Raw genomic sequence first — 9,580 nt, forward strand, 5'->3', positions numbered from 1 at the left:
AATCACAACCATTCCAGGCCCTTTGCTTCGCGCCGGAATCGAACCAAGGACACTCAGGCTCGTGGACCTTCGCCCATGGACATTCATGTCGTTAATTCCTCTTCGTCCAGTGACCCTTTCTCTAACAGTGCCTGTGTTCGTCCCACAAAAACTGTGCGTCGACGTCGCCGGAAATCACGTCAATTAGCAAGTGATTCTGTACCAGTGTCTGTTCAAATTGCACAAAACAGTCGCTCTTGTCGTCAGAGGAACAATAAACTTTTTGTGGACTTAGACTTTGAAGTCAAAGTGATACCATTCCATCTCGATACCGGAGCTGCAGTTTCATTGCTCAATCACGACACGTACAAACAACTGGGCAAACCTCCGTTGCGTTCCGCAAATGTTAAGCTACCCACATATTCAGGACAGACAATACCTGTGTTAGGACAGTGCAGCCTTCTTGCCACATACAAGGGACAAACAAAACTGGTGTCATTTTACGTTCTTCGTTCTTCTACGGCAGTGAACTTGTTTGGCTTAGATTTATTTCAGTTGTTTAACATGTCTATTGTAAATCAGGTCCTCTCCGTGAATCAGACTGTGCCTTCAGACAGTGTTTCTCGCTTATGTGACGAATTTGCAGACATTTTTGCACCAGGCTTAGGTTGCGCTAAAAACTATGAAGCACATTTGGAACTGAAAGTAAACGCGCAACCGAAATTTTTCAGAGCGCGCAATGTTCCCCACGCATTGCGTGATGAGGTCGCAAGAACATTGAACGATTTAGCGTCACAAGGTGTGCGTGAATGTGCGCAAGGCCTCTTCTCTTTCAGCTCCGCTTCATCGCTTACGCCGTAAAGGTGTTCCGTTCGTCTGGACGACGGAATGCGAACGCCCCTTTCGCCAGTTGAAATCGGCGTTGCTTTCTAATACGTGCCTTACGCCATTCGATCCCCAGAAACCCCTTTTGTTGATGGTAGATGCATCGGATTTCGGGATCGGTGCTGTGCTTGCGCACAAAGTTGGCTCCCATGATCACCCTATTGCCTTTGCGTCCAAATTGCTCTCGTCTGCGCAAAGAAATTATTCACAGATAGAGAAAGAAGCTTTGGCTCTCGTGTTTGGTGTTACTAAGTTCCATGATTTCTTGTATGGTCGTCACTTCACCATCATCACAGACCACAAACCTTTGACATCGCTTTTTCATCCGACCAAGCCTGTACCTCCCCGTACAGCGCAGAAATTCATTCGCTGGTCTATTTTCCTCTCGCAGTACCGCTACGATATCTTGTATCGGTCCACTGCTAAGCACGGAAACGCCGATGCGTTGTCCCGTTTGCCTGTTGCTGAGGATAAAGCATTCGATTCTTCCGAACTTGCTTGCATGTTCATTGATTCGGAAACCGATGAAGTGGTCGAATCGTTTCCGATCGATTTTCGTCGTGTAGCTACAGCCACAGCTGCTGACCCTGTCCTTGCTACTGTTTTGCGTTTTGTTGCTACGCAATGGCCCTTGTCAAAGTCTCGGATCGAGGATCCGTTGGTTCGTCGATTTTTTGCTCACAAGGAGAGACTTTTTGTTCGACGTGGTGTTTTGTTGTTGCGTTCTGATAATGATCAGTCCAGAGTCGTGGTCCCACGTTCGTTACAGTCCTCTGTTTTACGGCTTCTTCACCAAGGACATTGGGGTATAATGCGAACGAAACAACTTGCTCGTCAGCACTGTACTTGGTTCGGAATCGATGCTGCGATTACGAATATGTGTTCTTCTTGCATGGCGTGTGCCGAACAACAATCCGCACCGCCGCGGAAAGTCTTTGCATGGCCAAAAGCCACTTTCCCTTGGCAACGCTTGCACATTGATTTTGCTGGTCCATTCTGGAATGCTCGATGGTTGGTTCTGGTCGATGCCTTCAGTAATTTTCCTTTTGTTGTCCGGATGTCTTCCACGACGTCCTCCGCCACCATCCAAGCGTTGTCTGCTATCTTTTGCATTGAAGGTCTTCCGCAGACTATTGTTTCCGACAATGGCCCACAATTCATGTCCGCAGAATTTCAGTCATTCTGCCAGGCCAATGGTATTCAACATCTGACATCCGCGCCGTTTTCGCCTCAGTCCAACGGTGCCGCTGAACGATTGGTCCGGACTTTCAAGTCACAGATGTTGAAATTGAAAGAGTCGCATTCTCGGGAGGACGCATTGTTGCTCTTTTTGTCTTCGTATCGCTCTCAGCCCCGAGATGGTCGCTCGCCGGCTGAGTTGCTCCACGGTCGTCCTCATCGCACCTTGATGTCTTTGCTGCATCCGCCGCATCAGGTTCCTGTGCAGCGGCAGACTCCTGCTTTTGCTCCAGGCGACGTTGTATTTTATCGCAACTATCGCGGTTCACGGCGTTGGCTCGCAGGGCGCATTCTTCGCTGCCTCGGCCGCGCGATGTATTTGGTTTTGGGGGCCTCTGGTGAGGTGCGTCGGCATTTCAATCAGCTGCGCCTCTGTCGTCGCACGGGTTCTGCCGCTCCCCGTCTGCTTTCAGCGACAGTGCCGTCCGGTCAGCGCCCTGGGGACCCATCTACTGGCTCGCCTCATCCCCAGGTGTTACCGACGATGCCTTCCCATTTGCCCCATGGCGACGCGCCGCCGCAGCCGCAGCCGCCGCCGCCGCCGCCGCCGCCTGTTCTCCCGCCGGCGCCGCCCGCATTAGACGCTTCGCTGCAGCCGCCAAGCGCCTCCCTGGGTCACGCGCCGCCGATCGCTTCCCGTGACCAGCTGTCCTCCGCCATGGAACTCCCGACCGCTCCGGACCACATGACGTCATCGCGCGTCGGCTACCCCGACGCAATGGAGTTCGACACTTCGGCCCCTCATGTTTCTTTACGGGCGCATACACCGCATGTTGACGTGCACCCTGGACTAGCTTTTCAGGCGTTTCCTAGCTCCCCTCGGACCGAATGGCCGGGTGCGGGTGGCACAGACTCGCCTGTTGTTAGGCTCCCCACCTCGTCGCATACGTCAACATGGGGTCCTCCCCACGGCGGGCGGAAGCCTTATCTCACGACCGTTCGCCGATTTGCGGGGGAGGAATGTGGTGTCACCGCCAGACACCACACTTGCTAGGTGGTAGCTTAAATCGGCCGCGGTCCATTTAGTACATGTCGGACCCGCGTGTTGCCACTGTGTGATCGCAGACCTAGCGCCACCACAAGGCAGGTCTCGAGAGACGATATAGCACTCGCCCCAGTTGTACGAGGAGATTGCTAGCGACCATACGGACGAAGCCTTCCTCTCATTTGCCGAGAGCCAGTTAGAATAGCCTTCTGCTAAGTCCATGGCTACGACCTAGCAAGGCGCCATTAGCCTTACCTACTTTGAGAGTTATAGTATAAATGTCTCAAGAAGAATGCTGTAGTCATCAAATAATAAAGTTAAGTATAAAGCAGCTACGTACTTTTCTTGCTACCATTCAATAGTTATCCTGTTCCAGAATTGACGCCCGTCGGCGTGAGTGTGTACGCGTGCCTTTCTATCGGCTACCCGTCACTGTGGACTGGCTGCCTTGTCAGTCCACTTCAGTACCTTTGATGCCGGCCGCGAGGCTGTAAATTTTTTTTGTATATTTATAGAAGCAATCACATTTTTATGACACAGTCATAACCGGTTTCATCCATACAATGACCATCTTCAGATTCTAAAGGCGGCATACACTGAACACAAGTTCAAGTTGTCAACGCATGAACGCATGAAATTGTGTTCAGTGTATGCCGCTTTTAGAATCTGAAGATGGTCGTTGTATGGCCGAAAGCGGTTATGACGGTATCAGAAGAATGTGATTGCGCCTATATTGACAAAATGTCGTTTCTTCCGCGGGGCTGTACCAGCAGCGGTGAAGCTGCTTTATGTTGGCCCCATTTTTGGGTTGCATCTCTGAATGTTATCGTCATGGCATTGTATTTAAAATTAGAGATCAACCAATCTAGAGACAGAGCTGCATGTCCATTAGCGCTGGAAAAGAATTGTTCACATTGTGATTGACCTTTTGCGCGATTAGCTAAGTTGTGATTGCTTCAACGATTTCTACATTCTTACGGGCTACAGACACTGATAGCAAAAAATCAGAACACCAAGAAGGAGTAGGGCTACATAAACTAAAGTTGGCAGGCGTCTTTCTACAACTGTAAGATGACGACTGTGCAAATTTCGCATTAGTAGCGTAAGACTGTAATAGAGCCACTATGAGAATGTAAATCAGGTTTCCTTTAAGTACACACTGTAACGGTCCCGAGCGTTAGTTGCCTTTGGGATTGGACGTCCTGAGTGGATGTTGGCCAAGAATGCCTTTAACGTGACAGACACACTATTATCAACACTGAGTTTGAATTGGGTTGTGTATCAGGGCTACGGGAAGCTAGATGTTGCTTCTGCAAGGTTACAGAAAGAATTGACAGGAATGTAGCCACAGTACATGATTGCTGGGAGCGGTGGTCAAGAGAATGTACGGTCGCAAGAAGACCAGGATCTGGACAGGAAGGTGGCACTACCGAGAGGGAAGACCATCGTGTTCGGCATATGGCTCTGGCGCGTCGTACTACATCTGCACCAGCAATTTCAGCGGCAGTTGGAAGCACAATGACAACGGTTTCGAATCGGTTACTTGAAGGAGAGCACAGAGCTAGACGACCTGTAGCGTCATTCCACTAACACCAAACCACCGCCATTTGGGACTTCAGTGGTGTCAGGCGGCAATTCATAGGAGCCAGAGTGGAGCTACGTTGTGTTTTCTGATAAAAGTTGGTTCTTCCTCGATGCCAGTGATGACCATTTGTTGGCCAGTTGTCTTCATCTATACCTGGAGTTATCGTCTGCGGAGCGATTTCGTATCACATCAGGAACACTCTCGTGGCTATCCCACGCATGCTGACAGCAAATTTCTACGTCACTCTGGTGATTCGATCTGCTGTACTGCCATTAATGAACGGAATTCCCAGAGATGTTTTCCAACAGGATAACACTCGACTGCATACCGCTGTTTTAAGCGAACATGGTCTAAGAGTGTCGACGTGTTGGCTTGGCCTGCTTGATCATCAGATCTGTCCCCAATCGAGTACATGTGCGACATTATCGAACGATAACTCCAGCAACATCCACCAACAGCATTAACCGTCCTCGTATTAACCTATCAAGTGCAGCAGCCATAGAACTCCATCCCACTCAAAAAATGGTTCAAATGGCTCTGAACACTATGCGACTTAACTTCTGAGGTCATCAGTCGCCTAGAACTAATTAAACCTAACTAACCTAAGGACATCACACACATCCATGCCCGAGGCAGGATTCGAACCTGCGACCGTAGCGGTCCTCTGCTCCAGACTGTAGCGCCTAGAACCGCACGGCCACTCCGGCCGGCCCATCACACACACTTACATCCGGCAAGTACACAGCACAATGCATGTTCGTTTGGTTGCTAGTATTCAATATTCTGGCGCTTGCACCAGTTAAAATAATGTACCAGCATCTCGCATCTGGAATGGTTTTCTCGCGCTTGCATCTAATTATCTTGCAATGTTAGTTACTTAAATGTCCGCCCCTGGTAACTGAGTGGTCAGCGCGACGGAATGTCACACCTAACGGCCCTGATTCGATTCCCGGTTGGGTGGGAGATTTTCTCCGCTCATTGACTGGGTGTTGTGTTATCACCATCATTTTATCCCCATCTACACGCAGAAAGTCGCCGAAGTGGCGTCAAGTCGAAGATTTGCGCCAGGCGAACTGTCTACCCGACGTGAGGTCCTAGCCACACGCCATTTCCGAATCCTTAAATGTTACGTAGACAAATGTATTCCTGAAATTGCATTAATCTACATTAATAATTTATTCGTCCTGCGGGTTTTCCGTCCATGTAGTAATTGTTTTAAATTTTCCATCATAAACTATATTGTTTTGCGCTAAATGTACTTTCGTTATTGTTTTAATAAAAGCTTGATAAGAAATATTCGTGTACTAACCTTCTTACAAGGGGAAGCCACGACGTTGGGATCACGGATTTGCTTTAGACGTTGTACATCTTCAGTAGGCCGTTGAAACAACACAATAGGGCAGTGATAAGGTGCACTACACTGGCAGTTCCGTGAAATCGCAACAGAAGTTCTATACATCATATATGTAACTTACGTATCTGTGTGTACGTACCAGATACTAGAGTTCAAGATGGTCGATCCCTTGTACTACATCCCCATAAAAGGGAGGGCGGAGACATTGTGGCCCGGCATCGGATTGCGACCCCTGCCCGCACTGCCTCCGCCAACCCATGACCTGACTTTGTATATACAGGGTGTTACAAAAAGGTACGGCCAAACTTTCAGGAAACATTCCTCACACACAAAGAACTCTTCGACTGAATGTGCAAGAGGTCCATCGTGCATGAATCACATGTTGTGTCGTACTTGTAAAGGCACATGTTCTAGCAGTACAGGTAGAGTATACTGTATGAAATCATGATAACGTGCTCCATTGAGCGTAGGTGGAAGAACATACTGACGAAACTGAAATGAGCTCTGACATGGAAATTAAGCGTTTCCGGACACATGTCCACATAACATCTTTTCTTTATTTGTGTGTGAGGAATGTTCCTGAAAGTTTGGCCGTACCTTTTTTGTATCACCCTGTATATCGAATTTCGTAGAAGATAGGTATGAGGCGACGGTTCGCCTTTCGCTCAAACCTTCGCTTTAGTAGCACAAGTGTAAGTTGGGTTTGAAAATAAAAAAAAATTGCACTTACACTATTCTTCCTACATTAGCAACGTCTCACCAATTCGCATGTTAATTGCCAAATTGGGACTCACTCTGTCTGCAGCTCGAAGCGTAGAGATGCAAGTTAGTTTCGGGTGCTTTCATAGATTGCATGTATAATTGATTTCGCAAATTACAACATGCAAACATTTTCGCTCAACGCGTTTTTGCTTTTACTTGTCGATAGTTATAAATATATTTCTTCTAATAATTAAATTTAATTAAGCATAATAAGTAGTCAAATAACCTGAAATCCACTACAAATTCCAATTGGATTTTTTAAATTATATTATCTCTCAAATACATAGATTAGATAATACGATCAGTGGTGCAAAAAACGATAGACTAAAATTAACCTTCAGTGGGAGTCGAAACTTCGCCTCATACGTGTTCACCTTACGAAGCTCGAATGCTAACAATTTCACCACCATGAACTCTAAAATCAAGTACCCACGCACAGATACATCAGGCACATAATAGACGTGTAAAACTCCTCTTGCGATTTTCTCGGCATTGCCAGAGTAGTGCACCTTACTACTTGTTCATTACGTTGTTTTAGTTGTCTACTCAAGGTGCACACAGTTTGTAGCAAATCTGTGATGCCAACGTCGTGGCCTCCCCATGTTAGACTGCCCTCTCCCTTCTCTTTGGTACGTTTCTGCAGACGTCACATTCAGCACCCTGGCTTACTGTCCTCTTGGCGCGGCGCTATCGCAGTGTGTAACAAAGGTGAGCGGGAATGCCGCGACTGTGTGTGTGTGTGTGTGTGTGTGTGTGTGTGTGTGTGTGACTGTGTGCCAGAGTAGGTGCTAGCTGGAGCCGCGGCGGCGCGGAGCGGCGTTTATCAGGACGTGCCTCAAGATGGTGGCGCCAGATTGTGCAGGCCCGGCTCGCCTCGAGTGACCATCGAAGCGGAGTGGCCGGCTCTCGAGGCGGCATGCTCGGAACGATGGAGGTATCGATCCACTCACAAGTGGCGATATCGATAACCGAGCGGTCGACACGCCCTCCACTCGATCTACGAGATTCCACCTGTTCGTGTGCGCTGGTGGTTTGCTCGGTATGACCACACAAGACTGCGTCCTTGTGTATTTTATGGAGCGCGGTATTCACACACACACACACACACACACACACACACACACACACACACACACACACATTCACTCACAGGTTTGGCATCATAAACTGGCTTGAAAAGTATCTCATACACCTTACGGCAGAGAAGCCAGCTTTATCATCCATATCACGGGAATATGATGTAAATCGGGTTGCCTATCTTAAAGGAAACGAAATATTTTTCATACCAGTTTCATTTTCCACACCGTGTGTATCTACATTTAGTTTAACTCTCTGGAAACTCCTGCGGAGCGTTCAAGGCCGTACCGAGGTGTGTGTAGAATCAATGAGACTGACGACTTACTATCAGACTTCTGCAATAGTATCATTCACACGATTCCGAAGATAGTAAGATCAGACAAGTGCTAGAATTATCAGCTTAACATCTTATGCATCCAAGCTGCTGACAAGAATAACGTTCAGAGGAATGGAGAAGAAAACGGACGATCTGTTAGATGACTATCAGTTTGGCCTTAGGAAAGGCAAAGGCACCAGAGAGACATTTCTGACGTTGGGGTTGACAATGGAAGCATGAATGCAGTAAAATGTAGATACGCTCATAGGGTTAGTGAACCTGGAAAAAGTGTTCGACAATCTCAAGCTGTCAATATTTTCGAAATTCTAATAAAAACAGGAGTAAGCTACGGCAAAAGGCTGGTGATACCGAGTATCAACAAGAACCAAGAGGGAAGACAAGGACTGGAAGACAAAGAACGAAGTTCTCGGGTTAAAAATAGGTGTAACACAGCGATGGGGTCTTTAGCCCCTACTGCCCAATTTGTACAACGAAGAAGCAATGGCGGAAATAAAAGAAATGTTCGTGATTATAATTGAGGGTGAAGGGATAGCAATGATTACGATTTGCTCACGATATTAGCGGCCGCAGTAAATGTAAAGAAGGATCTGTTGACTGGAATGACAAGTCTAATGAGTACAGAATATGGTTTGAGAGTAAATCGAAGGAAAACTAAAGTAAGGGGATAGGCAATAATGAGATCGGCGAAGAACTTAACATCAGAATTAGGGAACAGGAAGTTAGGGAATTCTGCTACCCAGACAACAAATTAACTCATGATGGCTGGACCAAGAAATGCGTAAAAGTCAGACTAGCAATGGCGAAAAGGAAATTCTGGCCCGACAGAAATATACCAGTATCACACACAAGGCTTAATATAACGAAGATACTTCTGAATTTCTGAGAAAGCAGGTTTGGAGTACACGATTGTATGGTAGTGAATTAAGGACAGTTGAAAAGCCGGAATAGAAGAAAATCGACGCTTTTGAAATGCCACAGAAAAAAATCAGGTGGACTGATGGGGAGGTTCTGCGCAGAATCGGAGAGGAAAGGAATGTGTAGAAAATGTAAGAGAACAAAAGGAGAAGGGGCAGGGAGATAGGACATCTGCTACGACATCAGGGAATTACTTCAGTGGTACTAGAGGCAATTTTAGAGTGTAGGGGAAGACATATATTTGAATAAACCTAGGAAATTATTGAGGACGTAGATTGCAAGTGCCACTCTGGGATGAAGGGGTTAGCACAGGAGTAAAATTCATGGCGCGCCACATCAAATCAGTGAGAACAGTGTTGACTGAAGGAAAAATTCGGAGAGGACGGAGAGAGAGGACACACATGGGCGCAGAGCTCTAATACATTTGACTAGATTTGTCAGTATCTTCCATGTAAGCAAGTA

This window comes from Schistocerca serialis, chromosome 10 (genome assembly GCF_023864345.2).
Source record: "Schistocerca serialis cubense isolate TAMUIC-IGC-003099 chromosome 10, iqSchSeri2.2, whole genome shotgun sequence".
In the NCBI taxonomy this organism is placed as follows: Eukaryota; Metazoa; Arthropoda; class Insecta; order Orthoptera; family Acrididae; genus Schistocerca; species Schistocerca serialis.